Genomic DNA, 19,567 nt, shown 5'->3' on the forward strand with positions numbered 1-19,567 from the left:
CTCAGGAAGGGGCTACCTTGCCCCATGAGCAGTGAGGAGGGACAGCAGAAGGGTAGCAGGGTGTGCTGGCAGGGAGAGAAGGTGGCAGGGATGGCATGAGAGGTGCTGGAAGCCCGGGCAGCACCCAGCCTTGACTGACACCCCTAGCCTCCTCTCACCCCTGCCTGACACCCCGCACTGCCAATGGGACAAGGCAGCTCCTTCATGGCAGGCACCAGGCATCCTTCAGGGGCCTGATGAAAGCAGAAGTGGTGAAGAACCCAATTCTGCTTTCAGTGGAGCTGCCCCCGCACCATTGGCCAGGGGTGAGCTACCAGTGGACTGGGCGGCCCCTGAACTGAGAGAAGCCCCAGAGCCCCTCTACAGCGGCAACACTCCCTGGGCTCAGCTGGACAGGCTGCTAGCTCGCTGTGTGCTGTTCCAGTTCAGGGATGCCTGATCAACTCTCACACAAGCCTGGCTGTGTTTCTAGCACCTCACATGCTATCCTGGCCACCTTTTCCCACTGTCAACACACCCAGCTACTCTCCTGCCCCTCCTCGGTGAGGCAGGGTCAACATATACACGGAATCTATGAAAATCCTAACTTTGAGTGGAAATATGAGGTCAACTTATACAATGTGTCAGGTTGTACATCGTAAAATATAGTAAATCGAAGAAACCATGCAAGTAAAATTATAGCTTACACTCATTCTCTTCCACATTTCTGTTTTATAAAATTACTCCCCTCCATTATAGTAAGATAATATTTTATTTCAACCACATTTTACACTTTTATCACCAGATTGCTGTAGCTTAGCAGGCTAGCTCACCCTTTTAATACCATTAATGTCAGGAATAAGAGTTTTATGAGTCTCTCTCCAAAGAACAGCACCGTATTACTGGTCTGAATTATGACATACTGGATTATATTCTCATCACCCATGAAAGTTGTGGCTGGCAAATGCAATACAATTTCTGCCAATGTACTGTTTAATTGTAATGACTAAAGGACAGTTAAGGATGTTTTTTGACACATTAAGAGTATTTAGTGGCTTCTTAACTTCCTGTCTAAGAGACCTCATGAATGATAGACTTCTGTCAGATAATGGCTGGGGGAAAAATCCCTACATTAGTGAAGCTAGGTACAGTTTAGAAGGTATCTTCTTATCTTTCTGTGATTTGGTGCAAATGCTGCATCATGCAGTCTATTTGTTTTTCTTCCCCTTGTGTTTCAGTGTAACAAGAGCCAAATGTGATCATCTTTCCTAAGTATGAGCAGGTCATTTGAAGAGTAATATACTAATTTAACTCCAGTTTTCCAAATATAATCAATTATATTACAGTGTAAATAGAGGTGTTCAAATCAAATACATATAAAGCAGGCTCACCACTCCACATATAATGTTCTAATTCAAGCAAAAATATTCTTGCGACAGGACTGGGTTTTTATTATATTTGGTCTCATCTGACTTATTCCTGGCTCTAAGATAGATTCATAGTGTGACGGGATTATAGTTATTGTTGAACTGTCAGAGCTGAGCTTAAGTCTACTCTGAAAAAGATGCTTGAATAACACTGTATAGAATAGTTGTACAATATGTTGGCCACTTTTAAGAAGACTAAGACAGTGCCGCAATTCAGCTTCTGATATTCTGCAGTAAAAAAGGTAACTCATCAAAAAAAAAAAAAAAGGAAGTCTACTCTGTGGTGAGTGGTGGAAACCCAAAGGCAGCAGGCTCACTGGAGTACTCTGTCCTGTACAGTCTGAAATAAGGCTAGAGGAAGAACCCTACAATGAAAAATTAAAAGGGCCCTTCGTAATCAAAAGAAACTGTATAATTAAAAGAATACATGCAATAAGACAAGCCCAAAAACAAACAGAAAAGCTTTTATTCACCTTTTCCAGGTCCTCCCTAAAGCTCTCTCTTACTGCATGCCATTTAGATTTAGCCGCTCTAGTCAGCCCATTCTTCAATGTGTCACCTGTTATGTAATCTCAACTGCAGAAACCATTTCTCTACATTGTACTTACACCTCTCAGTTCTGTCACCTAATCAGTTCTATTTAAATGTAACTTTCCTCATTCCCAATTTTAAAAATTCAAATGTGAACGGTAGTTTTCTGTGCAACTCTGGGGAATGGTTGGGGGGCTGAGAGAGGCAGTGTTTTAGAAGGGATACAGAAAAGGCTCTCATGATGAGTAGGACTGATTAGAAGTTAGAAATATATTTCTGATTAAGTTTTGAAATTGACATTTTTGCTCCATAGTGTTAAAACATGGGCCAAAGTTTCTTGTTTTAAAATATTAATGATTAGACAAATCTTATAAAAACAGTTACTTTTCTCTTTGGCAGAAAACCCATTTTGGTCAAGCTTAAGCCTGGCTATACTGAATATTGGCCCCATGGATCATAAAAACAGTAGTGATAGGGTCAACCTTGATTCTGGATTTCTTAATTTTACAGTACTTTGAAATCTCACTTTCCCTAAAAGTATTATTTCTAATTTTTTTGAACAAACTGGGAAAACAAACAGATATTTCATCCTGAAGAACCCACCTCTCTATAGCTCAGGAGCATGGTCAGAATATAAATATATCACCAATTAATTGGCTAGTTCTCATAACAGTAGTAAGCTGTGTTCCTCTATTGCACGTATGCTACTACAGGGGTATGAAAACATACACTTTGATAGTGGGTTCTTTGCCATCTAGAAAGTATTAATTGTCCACTTTCAAGGGGATTTTTTAAAAGGCAGATTTCCTCTCACCAAATGTCAAGTCCTCATTCCAAAGCATTGAGATGCTAATATTGCTAAGCCTCAGTTTTCAGAACAAACCGTGCAAGTACCTGGAGGTGGAAAATAGTTAGAAACTTGGACTAATACTGAGACTTACAGGGTGCGTGCACACAAGCATGCACATGCTCTTAGCAGCAACTCAGAAGTTTGAGGCACTGCAAAACACAACCTGTCCTTGTAATTTGGTTCTCTGCACTGCATATTTGCAGTGTGGAACCAAATTTAGACACTGGGAAATTCCAGTATCAAAAAAAAGTGCACCCAAAAAAAGGCCTAGCGTACATGGCAGAAAAGTATGCGGCCTGAAACCAGAACCTGGCAAACCAGATCCACACTCTGGCTGCTGGCCAGGCTCTGCACATCCGGACTGCAATTGTTGCAGCCCTGGGAGGGCCCCAGGACCTCAGGTAAGGCTACTGAGGCTAGCCCAGGCTCTGGCTCCAGCCACCCCTACCCCACTTTAGGTCAATTTGCATGCAGGGGCATTCTTGTGCTGCTGCTAGTTGTTCCTGGGGAAATGCATGTCCGCACTTGTCTGGATGTGCCCATAATGTTTTAAAAACAGATGAGTGCAGGAAAGGCCTCCGAAAGTTTGCCATTCTGAAACACATTCAGATAGACACAGACCATTACTGTTGCCTATTTTTATTTTTTAAGGGTTCGATGCGAGTTAAAATTTAGCTTAAGGAAAAAAGCCCAAGATGTCAAGTGATCATTCATTTTACATATTTATGCAAAGAAGAAAGTATTGACAATGGGCTTTTTAGTCTAGTAGACATGAGGTATAACAAGGTCCATTGTCTGGAAGTTGTAGATAAACAAATCAGACTAGAATTTTTTTGCAGTGAGGTTAATTAACCATTGGGTTCTGGTGTGTTCTTTATCACAGGCAATTTCTCAGGCACATTTATGTTTAACACATGTTTCTGTTCAAATATGAATTGTATCAAGAAATTCCCATGGCCAGTTTTATGGCTATCTAAGCTGTGTTCCTGTATAAACATCCATTCTAGCTTGATGGTCTCCAGAACTACCCTCACAACTTGTGTTTACCCTCTAGACTTTGGCATTACCTTCAACAGTTAAACATTTATACATACCCTAACATGGAACTATGAATCATCAGTCAAGTGATAAGGTCAGCTATTGAACAAACAAGCTCTTGCCAGCTTTACAAAAACAAGTGTGTAGAAATGCACACTTTGGGTCACAAAGAAAGTTCAAGCCTTTCATTCTTTTGAGGTAATAATTAAAAGCAAAATACTGTAGTGAAGGACAGAGACAGGAGCAATCAGCAGCTGAATAGATTTTTTGTCATGATTTGCATTCATCTTTTATTTGAAGTTGTTCCATGACACTCTTTTAGTGTTAGTAGTTCAATAGCAAGGTTTTCCTTCAGAAGATCTCAACAAAGGAAAAACATTCTTTGCATAAACAATCTGATGTTATAAGCTTATTCTTAAGTATAAGCATCTGTCAAGGATAGACCCTGTTACATTTTTCCCCAGTTGAGTTGGTAGTACTTTCAGGTAGCAAATTGAAGTTAACTCTTAACGCTACAGAAAAATAACCTGCAAATTGTTTTAATGAGATAAAGGTATTTGTGTTTTCTGCTATATTCATTTAGGCTATATATATAAATACAAGCTCAAAACCACCTTAAAAGAATTTTCACAAAATCAATTTCTTTATATTTATACTTACTCAGAAAAGGTTATCTGCTTTTATTTTCTCAGTGGTTTTGGTTTAACTTAAAAATGCACACTTCAGAGTGCTCTTGATTGAAGTGTGTCAGTACTATTTTTACTGATATTTTCAGTACCTAGGAGCAAAGACCACATTCACTGTGTTTGTACAACTCCTCATAGAATAGCAGCCATTAAATTGACTCTGGATGCTTTGGCCACATGAATTATATACATAATATTAAACTATATATAGATATATACATATATATATCAACATACATCATGGGTTCCTGTACACATCACTCTGCTTAGTTTACAGCCAGCATTTCTAAGACTTGCATATTTATCTTTACTGGGCATATCTACATGATACATTTAACTTCACATTAGCATAGTTTACTGCAAAGTAAGCCTGCAAGTCTAGAAGTGCACGATTACTTCACAGTACACTTCCCTGTACCAAGTAAATTAGCTACCTGCAAAAGCAAATAGCAAGTTTACTTGGCATTAGTAACGGCACCAAAGTGCACGTGTAACCACCTGACCAGGAGAAAATTCTGCTCTCAGTCAGCTGTCCACCAGGGCCCAGAAGATATCACTTTGTCCCTGGGAGTTGCCTGCTGCTGGGGAAGGCTCTGCCACAGGACCCTGGGCAGGGACTATGTCCCCCTGCCCCAGAAGCAGGGAACTCCAAGACCCATGGTCTGAGATCGTGATTGGGGAGTGCGGCCTGGGAGATCCTTATCTCCCAACCCAAGTTCCATGGTTGCAGCGCTTGGGCTGGGAGACCTTTATCTTCCAGCAGTGGCTCTATGAATGTAGGGCCACTTCTGGGAGATAAGGGTCTCCCAGTCCAAGCCTGTGACAGCTGAAAATTATGTCTCTGTGATAAAGGTGCTTGCTGAAGGCTCTATTTGTTCAGATATTAAGATATATGTTGTTGTTAAGAGCCTAATTAAAGTCAAAGATGTACTGAGGCCTTGTAGGTAGTAATGAGGCCTAGTAAATTTAGCAAAGCCTTATAGAAGTAATGGTAGACCCTGTGGCATAGTTAAAATAAAACTTATCAGAAGAATGCAAGGCTTGTACTGCTATTGGTCAGTCTAAGGACAGTTGAAGTAAAGAGAATCTGAATGACTGTAAGTTATCAGCACAGCTCAGAAGTTATAAATTGGCTTGCACATCTGGAAATCATTCAGAAGGAAGATGCAGCTCTGTAAAAGAAGCTCCTAATTTAAAATTAGCTGCTGGCCTGGATTCAGTGGGCCCGTGGATCTCGAGGAACCCAAGGACTGAATACCAAGGTCTTTCCCGGTACCCCTTAGACAGCGCTGATCGGGGACGCCTGACTTCGCTGAGCTTTGTGGAAAGAGAACCTTGTTATACATCAGGCATCAGAGGACACTGCTGATAAGTTGCTGACGCAAATTATTATTGTTTGTCCTTGTTTAGTTATCTACACATAGTCATGTTTTTGTTAAGTCAATAAACCTTTCTTACCTTTCTACCCCTGACCACACTCTCAATCCCGAATCCACGGCAGGTGGCTGGGACACAAGTCCTATGACCATGGAGCTGGTTCTAGGAGCTCCCTGCTGTCAAGGCAGGGGGACATTTTTTCTTCCATGGCAGCAGGCAGTGCTTCAGGACCAGGAGACATGTCTTCTGGCCTGGTGCTCCCCTGCCAGTCCTTGGAATAACACCTAGGGGGAGCCTGGAGCTCCCCTCCATAGTGGCAAGGGCCCATTGCAGGGCTGCAAGGACCTGGGAGAAAATCTGTTCCCTAATCCCTGCATGTGTAAACACTTACCCAGAAAACCCTTACTCTGCAGTACCTTACTGCACAGTAAGTCTAAGCTGGACTATATGCACATGTAGGCACAGCCACTGAGTATGAACATTTCTCTGGTGATCCCATTAGATCCAGTAAAATTTAAACATATATACATACATAAATAGCCACACACACACAATTACAGCTGCCTTGGACATCTCTGCCACACCTAAGACAGCTGAATAGAAAGTAAATGTGCGGGCCAATGGATAGAACTCATCTTTTCCAGGTGAGTGTCTGAACTATAAGACTAGACTCATGCTTCCTATTGTGCATGCTCTTTCTGTGGCCCCATTACTCAGTCATTCCTTGCTACAGGTTGAAGCAGAAGGGTTGAAGAGTGCCTGCTCCCAATCTGACCTACTACTTGGTAGGATGGAAAGTGACTGATGAGAGCACTGAAATTAATTCTCCCAGTACTGAAGCAAATGCTCTAACTCAGGTATCTCAAAGACATGGCCCATGAGCCAGATTTGGCCTATGTTGTGGTCTGTGAATCTTGGAGTGACCCACAGGCAACATGCAAGGCACATTGGACTGACCCCACATGATGCCTGTGGAGGAGTGGAACAACCACCACATGTACCATGGTCACGGAGTTGCCACATGCAGCTTTGGGGCTGATGGCTGAAACAGGTCTGGCTTGCAGGGCCAGCCTGTGGGTCTAGTCAGGCCCACGATCATCCCTGCAACACACAGAGCTTGACACCCCTGGTTGAATCACTAGGAAGGGCACCACCACCTCCGGCCACCTTTTAAAGGTGGTGGTGGTAATAACTATATTTTATGAGTTGCTCAATATTATTGGCGCATGTATGTATGCATGTATATGTGTGTGTGTGTATGTTAGGTTTTTTGGTTGTAGCCATGTTGGTCAAAGGATATAGGGAGGCAAGTTTCTTTGGGTAGATGGGATATCTTTTATTAGACCAACTGCGTAGGCATGGGGAATCTCTGCTGGTCTGAGACTCCAAGGAATGAGAGAAGCTAAAAGTGTGCGGGGATGTCAGTGAAAATATAAATAGGTAGAGATAAGCAAGACAAAAGGAAAAGCAGTGAAGACAGGAGGAAGAGCAGGGGGTGAAGAGTCAGAGGGAGACAACAGAGATAAAATACAAGGTGAAAAAGAGGCAGTCTGTGAAAAAAGGGAGTAGCTGGAGATCAGGAAAGCAGGAATGAGAGGAACTAAAATTGTGACAGAATATCAGTGAAAATATAAAAGGGCAGAAGTAGGAAAATAGAAGGTATAGCAGGGGAGGGAAGGGGAAGAAAATGGGACAAAAAACACCAAAGGGAAAACACTACAGAGGTAATAATGCAAGGTAAAAAGAGGCTAGCAATAAAAAGGAAATGGTAGAGAACTGGGAAGAAAAAGGGCAGAAAAGTGGGGGAGGGGAGGAGAGAAAAGGTTAAAGTGCCATGAAGGTCTCCAGGGAACTGTGAAAATGTCAGCCAAAGGGGCTCTGGTCTGGTTCTCCAGGTTGCGGGTAGTGTGTGTGTGTGGGAGGGTGGTAGCTCACTCGTGTAAAAAAAAATTCAATTACCGTCTACAAGAGAAGAAACCAGATGGAAACAATGGTCTGAAAGCTTTTGAAGTTGGAACAATGATGCATAAACCATAAAAGGAAGATGATGATTATGACAAAAGGTTATAGCAAAAAAAAATAATCTTCCACAGTGAAGCGTGGGTTCAACTAGTACCGTTACATTGTGCTATTGTCCTGTATGCTAAAGGAGTCTATTGCTTAGAATTTCCTTTTTTATTTTACCCAACATAAGGGCCTGCTCTAAAAACACTTTGAATCAAAGGCAGCGATTTCAACAGGCACTGGATCAGATCCCAGATTAAGATCCGATCTGTAATAGTATTATGACTTGGCTGATCACTCATTTTACCTCAAGATAAAGAAAAACTAGAGTCAGGTATGTGGGAACAGCTACTATTGTTTATGTAATAGCAGTGTTGAAAACAACTATAGTTTTGTTCATATGGAGTGCTGTTGGACATGATCAAGTCATGAACCTCTTATATAGATATATTTAAGTGGTGCTCATCTTGAAGATCTTTACAAAGAGACTGTCTCCTCAACCAGTTTTATGAATGCTGAGACTGAATGAATTAAAAAAAAAAAAAAAAAAGATTTTCTTTGGTAGTATTCAAACTTTTGCTTGACCCAACAAATATTAACAAGTGCAATGAGAATGAGCAGAATTGGATTTTGAAAAGGGGGGGAGCAGGTGATGTGGTGCATCACATATAAAACCACATATTTTTAAATGGCAAGAATATAAACCAGATGTTTTAATAATATGTTAGGAACAAAAACAAACATAACTTCATTGGGATGAATTAAAAACAATCTGCAAGGCTGTGAAATAAGAGTTTCATTATCAGGAGCAGCTAGCAGAACAAAGGACAGCTGGACTGGTGGAACGTTAAGACCATTAGAAAGAAGAGAGGGTTGTTAATACCCATGGAATGAATTTCTTAGAAGGGATCAGGTAGATCAGGGGTTTTCAACCTTTTTTAACAACTATACCCCTTCTGATGGTGGCAATGGGATGCAGAGGCCCCCTTCACACTGCGTGTCTGGCCAGCTGGGCAGCACCTGTGTGGCCGCAGAGACGCACTGCTGCTGTCACCCTCCTCACCCCAACCCTGCTCCTGGGAGGCTGCGGTGCAGCTGCTGAGTGTGAGGCCCCTACCTCATGCCTGTCTGCAGAAGCGTGCCTCCTGCAGCAGCCCGGTGACCAATCAGGATGGGGGGGCAGGGAGGCGCCACAGTGTGCTGTGCAGGGTGCCCTTTCCCCTCCCCCGGGTAAAAGGCAATGTGTGAGAATGCGCTGAGGGAGACGCCGCCACCACTGTGCCACAGGGCATGCTCTGTCCCTGCCCACCTGTGCATGCCCCCTACGACCTTTCCAAGTACCCTTCGGGATACGCGTACCTCTGGTTGACAACCCCAAGGTAGATTATAATGGGTCATGATGTTGATTGACTCCCTCAGCAGTGCCTGACTAGAAATGCTGCTGCCACTACCAGCCAATTGGTTTTAAATTTTGAGTAAACCAGGAATCAAAGGGGAGTGCAAATGCACAAATGGACCCCAATGGATCTGCCCCTGGCAATAAGCATCTTTTTTGCTATGGTGCTTTAACAGCTCCATTGTTAAGACTTCATTAACAAGAGCTCCAGATTTAGTTGGATTTAACACAATAAGCTTGAAAATAATAATTAAACGCACTATTTGGATAAAAGGAAGAAACTTTAGATTTCTACTCTCCCGTCCCATGTTACACATGGATGTAATGTGAGATACAGATTCTTTCTGCTTTTTCTCCCTACAAGTCCAATATTGTTTTTGAGATTTTTTTAATAATAGACTTAGTTTCCAAAGTAATTAACCCAGCCAAAACACAACAGGTGTCTTTTTTTCAAAGTTACAAAAATCTTAACTATCTAAACATTCTGGAAAAAAATGTGTTGTTCTTTAGCCATTAAAAAAAAATCCAAGAAGAAAGTGCAGTACAGGTTTTCCTGACCTTGTTTTAGTGGCTAATTACTCTGCTAGTTTTAGGGCCATGCCATCTATTATGCTTTAAAAGACATGTTCCAGAAGACCTTTTGTCTGGGACGCTCACTGTTTTGCTCTCCTTTCTTCTCAAATCTGTCAATTTTGCTTCAACCATTTTTAAACAAAAAACATTTGGTCACTAAACTAAAGATCTTTTCCCTTTCTCCATAGAGTTTCCAAGCACACAGAAAACAGAGAGAAACCATATTTTATTACAAACTAATTAAAAGTTTGAAAAAAATCTTCCAAATTCCAATGCATGATGAGCTTGGATCCTATACATCCTTCTTTGTATGGTTTTTAAATTTATAGTTCATTCACATCATTAAATGACAGTGGAATAAGTCTTGGAGTTCACTGCCTTTCTTTATCAATAAATATTCCTGACCGTTTCCTAACCTTAATATAAACAATCTGCTTTACCAAAGCCAGGTTAAGTCTTTATAGGTCAGATGCATTAGCATGAGAAGCAATGCTCAAATTTTAATTTGAGGAGGTGGCACAAAGGAAAAAAATAAAAAAAGAACACATCCCCAGTACCTGGACTCAATATATAAGATATTTTGGGATAGACAGAGAGGGATGTGAAAATGTCTTAGGGAAACTTGTCTCCTGACTCCAAATCCTGATCGTCTCTCCATTCGTGTTTACTAGTAAACCCCGCCAGAAGTCATTGAGTCATGCATATCTATTACTGGGTTCCCCTGACTGGCAGCCAACTATCTGCTATGAAAGCAACAACGTTTCATTTTATTTATTCAATGACAGACTTTGATTGCACTCTTTGGGCCACTTAAAAGGGCCCAAGGGTGGGATACATGGGTGTAAACACCCAGTTATAATACCAAGTTTCACCACAAAGAATGAAACATGTACTAGGACTCTTCAGCTTGTTCTTAATTTGAGTTCCCTAGTCAAGAGGATCTTTGACAGATTTAGCTCTTTTTCTGTGTAGGCTTTCAAAGTAAAATCTAAGGAACAACACATATATCAAAGCTGTTTAAACGGCAGTATTTAAGAGGAATAAATGTTGCCAAAAGTATTGTACTCAGAGACAAGTATACTTATTTAGAGCTAGGTTTCATGTTTGGAATTTTTATACCCTTATTAATTCCTGTAAAAAGAGAAGAAGTTTCCTGAGACTATTTCTCTTTAAACATTTTTCATGTGGCATAGGATACTTACTAAAATTCATCTCAGTCTTTCACCTGCTTTTTGTTTATTCACAATGATAAGGTGCCGCTACAGAACCGTATTAATTGTTTTCACTACCCATTTAATAAATTAAAAGTTACAATATACAATATGTTGGTTTCTCCTGGGGAAGTCAGCCAGACATCAGAAGGATCCACTGACCTACTGCTCCGCTCCAAAATCTAATTGTCCACCTGCAACGAGTTTACAATTTTCAACTGGAATTCTCATGTACCAGATCCTTAGGCTGCTATCTGGCAAAGACTTATGATGTACTTAATTACACACACAGAGTAGCTTCACTAATTTGAATGGAACTACTCACACTGTATAAAGTTCACCTGCTATATAAATCATTGCAGAATTGGGGTGTTAGTCTATAAAGGGAAGTGTAGTCTGCTATTCAAATCCTCTCAACTCCAATGCACAAGCAGAAGTGTTGAATTCACAAGGTAAGTACAACAGAACCTTTAAACAGGAGGCAAAGCAAGCATTTATCCTTGGTGTTGACTTTTTATGGGAAATGTAGATATTCAGCAAAGGAGAGAGAAAGGAAGATTTGAAATGGTCACTGCATAAGACAAAAGCTAAGGGTGCCCAAATATTTAATCACTGATAATTTAACTGTTTTGCTTTCAGATCCTTGCTTCATTTATGACTGCACCTTCCAGTAGATGTAAAGAAGTCATTATTTTTATTACCTGCAGCAGGCATCTCAAAAGTATACAATCTAAGCAAGTTTCATTTTCAGCTCTCCTGCCTCCCTGACGGGTTGCATTTTTTGTAGTGATCAGGTTTGTAATGTTTCCTGCTGTGGTTGGCAGGTGTTCATTACTTAAAACGTGTTGGTAAGCAACTCTGAAGTTTCAAAGTTTGCCTGCTACAGAACTGAGGCAGTGCAATTTTTGTCCGGTTGTTCATTTTTATTCTCTTGCACCCTACCTGTATGGCAAGTGGGCAGTGAACAGTATGTTTGCTTGAGTCAAAGTGCTCTGTACTTTTTAAAATGGACTGCTTACCAGCCCTCCACCACCTTATCCTCTTCATGGATCCACTAGTGAGTATATCTATAAACTGTCAATTCATATGCAAACCATGCAGCCTTGAATCTAGGACTACTGTAGAACATCCCTTGCAGAGAAGAACAATCCGATTGTAGCACTGTCAGTTTTGTCTCTAACAGTTGATAAAGCAGGTTTTACTTCACTGACTTGATATTTTCCAGAAAAATAGTGAGTTTCAAAATTTGATTCTGATCTGAAGCTTTGCACCTTTGATTTTATTTCAGGGAGGAGGCAGCAGAGGATATATCTCTGGCACCATTTTTTCCTGTAATATCCAATTCCTCAGTGGCACAGTCAGCACCTCTATTAGAAGCAGCAGGAACAGCTAAATTTTCTAAAAATGCAAAAGCACAAATGGAGTAATTTTGCAGTCTCAATGAATGAATTAGAAAATGGAATCCAGTTCTCATTAACCTTCCCCAGTACTTTGCTCATTTATGAAAACAAAAAATGCAGTCAAACCTGTGAAGCAAAAAAAAAAAGGGGGGGGGGCTTTTTTTCCCTTCTTGGAACATGGATTTATTGCAAGAATGTTACAATATAGCTTCAATGACAGTTCCTGCTATCATGGGGCATTTGCTTAACTAGCTTATCTCCAGCTTGTCGACTGCTGAATTTGTATCCCAACAAACCAGGGCAGTCCAACAAACTAAAACAGGCAAAAGTATATTTCAGTGTTTTTACCCTCAAAGCAGTAATGATCCAAATAGGTGCCTGATGCTTCATCCTTAGGTATAGCCATTCTTTTTCTATTCTATGATTATGCAGCACCTAAAACAAGCAGGCTTTGGTCTATTACTAGAGCGCCAAGATATTTCAGTTCTCACTGAAATCAATAGGGATTGATGATGTTCAACAACTTTTAAAGACTAAGTCCTAATTAGTTAACCATGATTTGAGGGAACATCAGAAAAAAAGAGTCAGAAAAGGAGGCTAAGCAAATATGATTATAGAGATAACAGGAACAGTTCTATCACCTCAAATAACACTGGCGGCCTAAGAAAACAAGCCTATTAGTAAGAAAAATCTGTAGTTTAAAAAAGTTGCTGAATAAGCCCATTAACATCTGGCTGGAAATATAAAATAGATGGTGCAGCAGGAGTATGCTCTATTCTTAAACTGAAGGCTAAAAAACAGCTTCCCAACACACGCGCACGCGCACACACACACACGCATGCATGCACGCATACACACACACACACACACACCCGCCTTACAAAGAGAAATGGTACTGACGTAGGCGACATTAGGTAGCAACTGAAGCATGTAACTTGAGGGGAATGAACAAATCAGAGCAGTAAGCAGCATACTGTATTATTTTTGCTAGAGTGGGATACAAACACTTCCCCCCTCCCCAAAGCTGAAGCACCATTGGAGATCCAGAAAGAGTAGCTTGTGATTGAGCACAGATGTTACTTGTTAGCAGAAAGCTGCATGATGCAGCTGGCATGAACACTGTATTGCCTCCCAGCAGTTAAGCTCATATTTATTTCCCAAAGATATTCAGAATCCAAGATGCAGGTAAATGTCCCATGTTCAAATAACTCATACGAGCACTTCACAGGAGTTTCAACATAAAGAGCAGTATGACGAGTGTCAGAATGGTATGATTAGCAGCACTACAAGTATTTTATTGCACATGACCTTGCTAGGTCCGATCCAAAACAAGCTGAAGTCAATGGGAGCATGAACACTGCATTATGTCTGTTATGGATTAGGCAGGTCTAATACTTTCTGTTTTGTTTCGGGTACCCACAAAAAATGGAGCAATGAGGCACTTTTCTTTACATTGCCGCTTTCTCTTCTAGTTAGGTCCATTATGTAGGCATAGATAGGAGTAACAATTACCTCTAGTAAGTAGCCGCTTACTCCTTTTGTCATTTGAGCAAGTATTGCTCAATCTGTGCCTCTGGTAAGGACTGCTTAGCCAGAACGTTCATCTGTAAGCATGTAGGTATAAGAATGGAAAGTGAAAAGAGCCCTCATTTTGTTCTCTCTTCCTTTTTGCCCATTGATGCAACTGACCCATGTTCTGTGTAAAAGCATCAGTCCCAAGAATAAATGAGGAACTGTGACTGATTTACAATTACACTCCGCTGCTTCTGCCTGGGGTATGTTTGTAGAGTCATGATCTACCTCTTATTTACACAGTCATACATCATTTCTCAAAAAATGAAGTACAAAAAAACCACGCCAAACATGCCTGTTCTTTTTGTAAGGCAGCTACTCGTGCTACTCCTCTTTTAGTATAGCAATCACCTACTGTAACAATTTTCTCCCATTTAATAAAAAGCTTCTCTCATTCATAAAGCTGCTTTACCTCTCTCCACCCCAGCATTTCTTCCCCACACTTGAACATTTACATTACAGCCAACAGATAAAGTATATGTTTAAGGGATTTTAAAAGATAATTTGGTCCATTATGGCCACTCAAAATGCCTCCATATTACAACTATATAAAAATATTAATTCTCAACTATCCAGTATGGAGATAAAAATCTATAAACAGAAACAGTTCAATATTTAAATAAGCAAACAAAAAACCACATGCCATGACATCAGATTACAAATAATCATAGATTTCCTAGGCTAGGGTAAAAAAACCCAAACAACCCCCTCCAAAACAAACAAATGTGACTTCATTAAAAACAAGGCAAAAAACCAAATAGCCTAGTGGCTTAAAACAATTATCTTTAAATTGTACTAAGCAGAAAAAAATAATCTTGCAATTCATTGGGACATTCATTCTGAATATTGTAACACTATTCCAGAAACCCAAGATACTGCCATTTCAGGAGAAAAAAATTCAAACAATTTTAACACAGCAAATGTTTTACTTCATCATAATCAATAACAATATAGTTTTTCCCCCTCCCTAGCAACATGTACATAGACTGAAAATACTGCTGTATTCACTGCTACTAATCTAAATGTGTTTTAAAAAGAACAGATCAAAGTTTTTCTTCTTTGATAAGCAATTCTAGATAAGTGAAACCTGAACTCTGACAAAAGAGTGAAAGATTTTCTTTTTTTATTGCATTGTTCCAAGACATTGTCACAGTCTGAAAAGCACCATTAAAGTAAGAGCATGAGTTAGAGCTGATGAATTTATATTGCTTTGCTTTTATTGCCCCAGACTCATTCCATCTTTGATAATTTAAAGGCAGAGAACATTCTTTTTCTAACACAGTCTCAGTATAATCAATACCAGACTTTCAATACAAGTAGATTGCTCCACTCAGCTTTGCAACTGTAAATCAACATACATTTTTGTGAAATATTCTTAAGGCTAGATTTTCCTTTGCCATTCCAAGGAAGAGTACTGGCACTTTATACCTGATTTTGTGTGAATGCTCCTTTTTCTCATTCGTGATTTTTAACTGATCTGAAATTGAATTACTGTTACTATCAAAGCAGGACTATTGAAAAAGACAGCCAAATGCATTAAATAAAGTTTTCTACCTTCTTAGTCTTCTACTTTGTGTTACTTGGGATTATATCACTACTTCCTGCACTTTGTCAAACTGATTTATGAAACTAGTGTATATTTCATGATTTTCATTTCTTATCTAGCATGGTGTATTTCTAATTCTATGCAATCTTCTAGTAGACATTGTAGCAAAACTCCTAGTTTTTCTTTCTTTTTTCTTTTAAAATACATTCCCTCCCTTCTCCAACCATTTCTGACTTTTTCTCTCCCTCTCTATTCCCTATAGATAAGTATGAGTAAGCTAAGACATAGGATAAGTGTTAACACTTTTGTAGCAAGTTTATTTTTTTCTCTGTCCTTTGATCCACTGTTTTATATTGTATAAGTATTATGTTTATACTGCTTTACTGATTTTTACTCCTTTTTTTTCCTATTGATACTACATGATTTAAGCCTACATGTGTAAGTTAGCATAAGTAATGTCAAGTTATATCAAGTTTCCATTTTGTATGTCAAGTCTCTATCTTGTGTCCTCTGCCCACGTGTAACCTATGACTCATGTTTAACCAATCTCATGTAAATTGGTTCCTGAATGAAAGGGGGATGAATGAGGGTGCTTGAGATACAATGGTAGCAGGCCTTTACTGAATAATCAACTCAACAACTGGATCATCAGCTCAACGGCTAGATCATTGCCTTCCATTGACTCACCCTGGAACCATGGATCCAGTATTTGAAAGACAAAGACTCTACAGAAATCAGCCAACCCGCTATTGCAACACACACACCTGGAACTGCATGTCCTTGCCTGGAGTGCACATGCTTATTACACCAGGGGCTGACCCTTCCCTGGGAATGCTCCTGTCACTAGGGTCTCCCCCTATAAAAGGTGGCAGTGAAGACAGACTTAGTGGGATGCCCTCTGTATCTGGACCAGCACCATGCCATACCACCTATCCACCCAGAGGCCCTGCCGGCGATCTACTCTGGACAGCACCTTGATGAAGAAGACCCCGACTGGCCATCGAGGATCAACTCTCAGCCCAGGATAGGTAGCTATCACCAATCTTCCTTCCCCAAGCAAAGGATCTGGACTCTATCACTACACATCTTGACTTCAATCTCTCCACCAATCCTTTTCTCTCCTACTACCATTGTGTGGGTGTGTATGTGAGTGCTTGTGTGTGTAGGAACCAATAACTTTGTGGGGCTGTGTAGTGTGCTGTCTGTTTAATAAACCTTTTATTTTGATACCCCAAATTGGGTTTTTGTCTTAATGACCTCCCAACCCTCTCCTTGATTTTCCAGTTATCTCCCAGCTTTCTGCCTCTCAGTTTTCTGGCTGTCTCCTCCTTGCCACCAGGCTTTCCCCCTTGCTTCCACACCATCACCAGGTGACCCCAAGTAACCCTGGGGCACATTAATCCTAAGTAACCCCAAGCCCCAGTGACCCCAAGTAACCCCAGGGCACTTGACCTTAAGTAACCCCAGCTTCCCCTCAAGTTTGCTGGTTCTAATCCTGGCCCCAGCAACCTCACTCCTGACATTCACTCTCTTATTTTTCCCTCTGTCCTCTTAACCCCCAACCATCTCCCTCCTTCTGGAAATCTTTGACCCTTGATTTCCCTCCCATAGGCACCAAACACCCTAAGTACCACATACCCCAAGCACACACATATACCACACCACCCAAGTCAGGACCTCACCTGTGTGTATGTGTAGGTGTGTGGCATGTGTGAACTGGAAAATAGCGATAGCTACATCTCATTGTGTGCATGATATATGAATTAGTGATCCATGTATGTGTATTGAGTGTGTGGGTATTGACAACTGATTTTTGTCTAATTTTTGGTGTGTATAGTGTGTATGTGCTTGAGTTGGTGATAGGTGTATGTCATGGCGCGGGGTCCTAGGGCCAGCTGTGATCTCCCCTAATGCCCCTTACCATGCCAAGTTCTGTTGAATCCTGACCCCTGTCCTGTATTGTGTGACTCGGTGCACGCCAGTCTTCTGGGCTATGCATGGCTCCAACCGCCCCTGTACTGCACCCCAAGCCTTGCAGATATCCCAGACATTGTTAAGTCTGTCAGGCTTCCTGCACCCTCCCTGGTGCTCTGGCCTTCTGCTGCTTTGTCTCGCAACCGCGCCCTCTGGCACTCAATCGCTGCCCCCTTTGCTCCAGGGCACTTCTCACACTGCCTCCTTTGCTCTGGGGTTACTGCAGCCTTGGGGCCAGGTGGCCGTAGCCATGCCTGGCCCCAAATTTCTTCCTCAGGTTCTTGAACCCCCTGCAGGGCTCAGGTGACCTCAGCTTTACCTGGCCTCCAATTCTCCACTCCCCTTCTCGAGGCTGGGGTCAGTGCACTCCTGAATGCTGTGCCCCCACGGGCACCAGGATCCCCATGCTACCGTGGAGCCCCTATGAGGCCTCCTCCAACCCCTAATAGCTTCACCCGGTCCTCCGGTTGTAAACAGTAAACTGTCAACGCAAACTCAAAGCCCCTTGGCTGCAACACAAACTAAGCCATCTGGCTATAACCACATTCAAGCCTGTCACAGGGTTTTTCCCTCTCTCACCTGTAACAACTGCCCATGCATCCTGGCCTCTTCCCTTTTCCTCGCTCTGGCAGAGTTCCTACCCTTATGGCTGCTGACAGAGAACTGCCTCCCTGGCCTCAGCCTGGGTTTATATATAGGTCAGGCCCTGCCCCCTTCCAGTCAGCTGTCTCACCGGTTCCCCGGGCAACCCAGAGCTGTGTTTCTTTATTACTAGTGTAGCTGCCCTGGTAACCAGAAGCTGAGCTCCCCCCTCCCTGCTAGGGTCCTCTGCCTAGCTGTAAGCATCCTAAGGAGCAGGGTACCTGCATGCTCTGCAACAGTGTGCATGTGCTTAGACTAGTAATCTTAGATGTGTATGTGCCTGAGTTGGTAGTGTGTGCATGCACCTAGTGTGCATGTGTGTGCCTAATTGATTTTTGTGTGTGTATATGTGTAATTGTGTCACATCCTCCCATCTAACAGCACAATTTTGAGATCCTGAGAGTTGGCCTGGCCCCTCAGGACAACAACGTAATGAGCATTTTTATACATGCAAGTGCCGCAGCATCAGGCACTTTGAAAAGTGCCTGGCACTGTGATGCTTGCAGTTGCATAAGTGAGGAAATGCATGTCAGCACTGAGAAAATGGCAGCAGCATGCTTTTGAACACATTGGAGGTCTGGTGCTTTAGTTCAAAAGCACATTGCCATTTTCTGTGCACTAACATGCATTTTGCCACTTATGCAACTGCATTCATCTCAGTGTGGTGCACGTCAGCTCACATGCAGAGCAGACTCAACCGAGTCTGCTCCGAAGCAGCACAGCTCAGGTACATCATGGGATGAAGAAGTATGTGTATGAATGCCCAGTATTTTTGGCCAGATACACACATTACACTTTAACCAGTATACATGATCGGAAACTGTTTTATACCCATAACAGAACAAAAGTTTGGTGCACAGACTGATTTAAAAATGGCAGAATTCAGTCTAAGATTTGCCCTCCACCTCCTACCAATGGGCAAATGTGCGTTCTGCTTGCTACCAATCTAAACTATGCTGTTACAGAAAACAGCGTAACTTAAATAGATTCCATATCTCAGGCTTTTTGAACATCTGTACCAAGCCATGAAGTTTAATATAATTATCAAATACAAAAATCCACAAAGTAATGACAGAACCAAAGGCTCTGATCCTGCAAATATACGTGCACGTTTAATAGGTCTGTGCGAAATTTTGCTGGCAGTTTTGTTTTGACACTGTTTTGACTCATTTCAAGCTTGAAACAGTGAAGCTAACACTAAACGGAAGGCTTTGAAATAGCCTCAAAACAAAACGAGGGCACTCAAATTATTTTGAAAATTTCAAAACATTTCAAATTTCAAAGCTGCGCTTGCTTGCAGCTAAAGGGAAACTAAGGATGGGGGTGGGGGGAAGAGGCAGGAAGTACTGCCCTGATATTGA

The 19,567-nt window shown here is 41.4% G+C and overlaps 1 long non-coding RNA gene across 1 annotated transcript; it reads left to right on the forward strand.

Moving 5' to 3' along the window:
- The first annotated feature begins 11,461 nt into the window (after window positions 1-11,461).
- On the forward strand, window positions 11,462-16,826 carry LOC149874254 (uncharacterized). Its single transcript, XR_016443681.1, has 2 exons — window positions 11,462-11,524; window positions 12,361-16,826. It is a non-coding gene; the product is annotated as an uncharacterized LOC149874254 (long non-coding RNA).
- The last annotated feature ends 2,741 nt before the right edge of the window (window positions 16,827-19,567 follow it).

Source organism: Crocodylus siamensis, chromosome 1, assembly GCF_052110815.1.
Source record: "Crocodylus siamensis isolate JL-2025a chromosome 1, ASM5211081v1, whole genome shotgun sequence".
NCBI lineage: Eukaryota > Metazoa > Chordata > Crocodylia > Crocodylidae > Crocodylus > Crocodylus siamensis.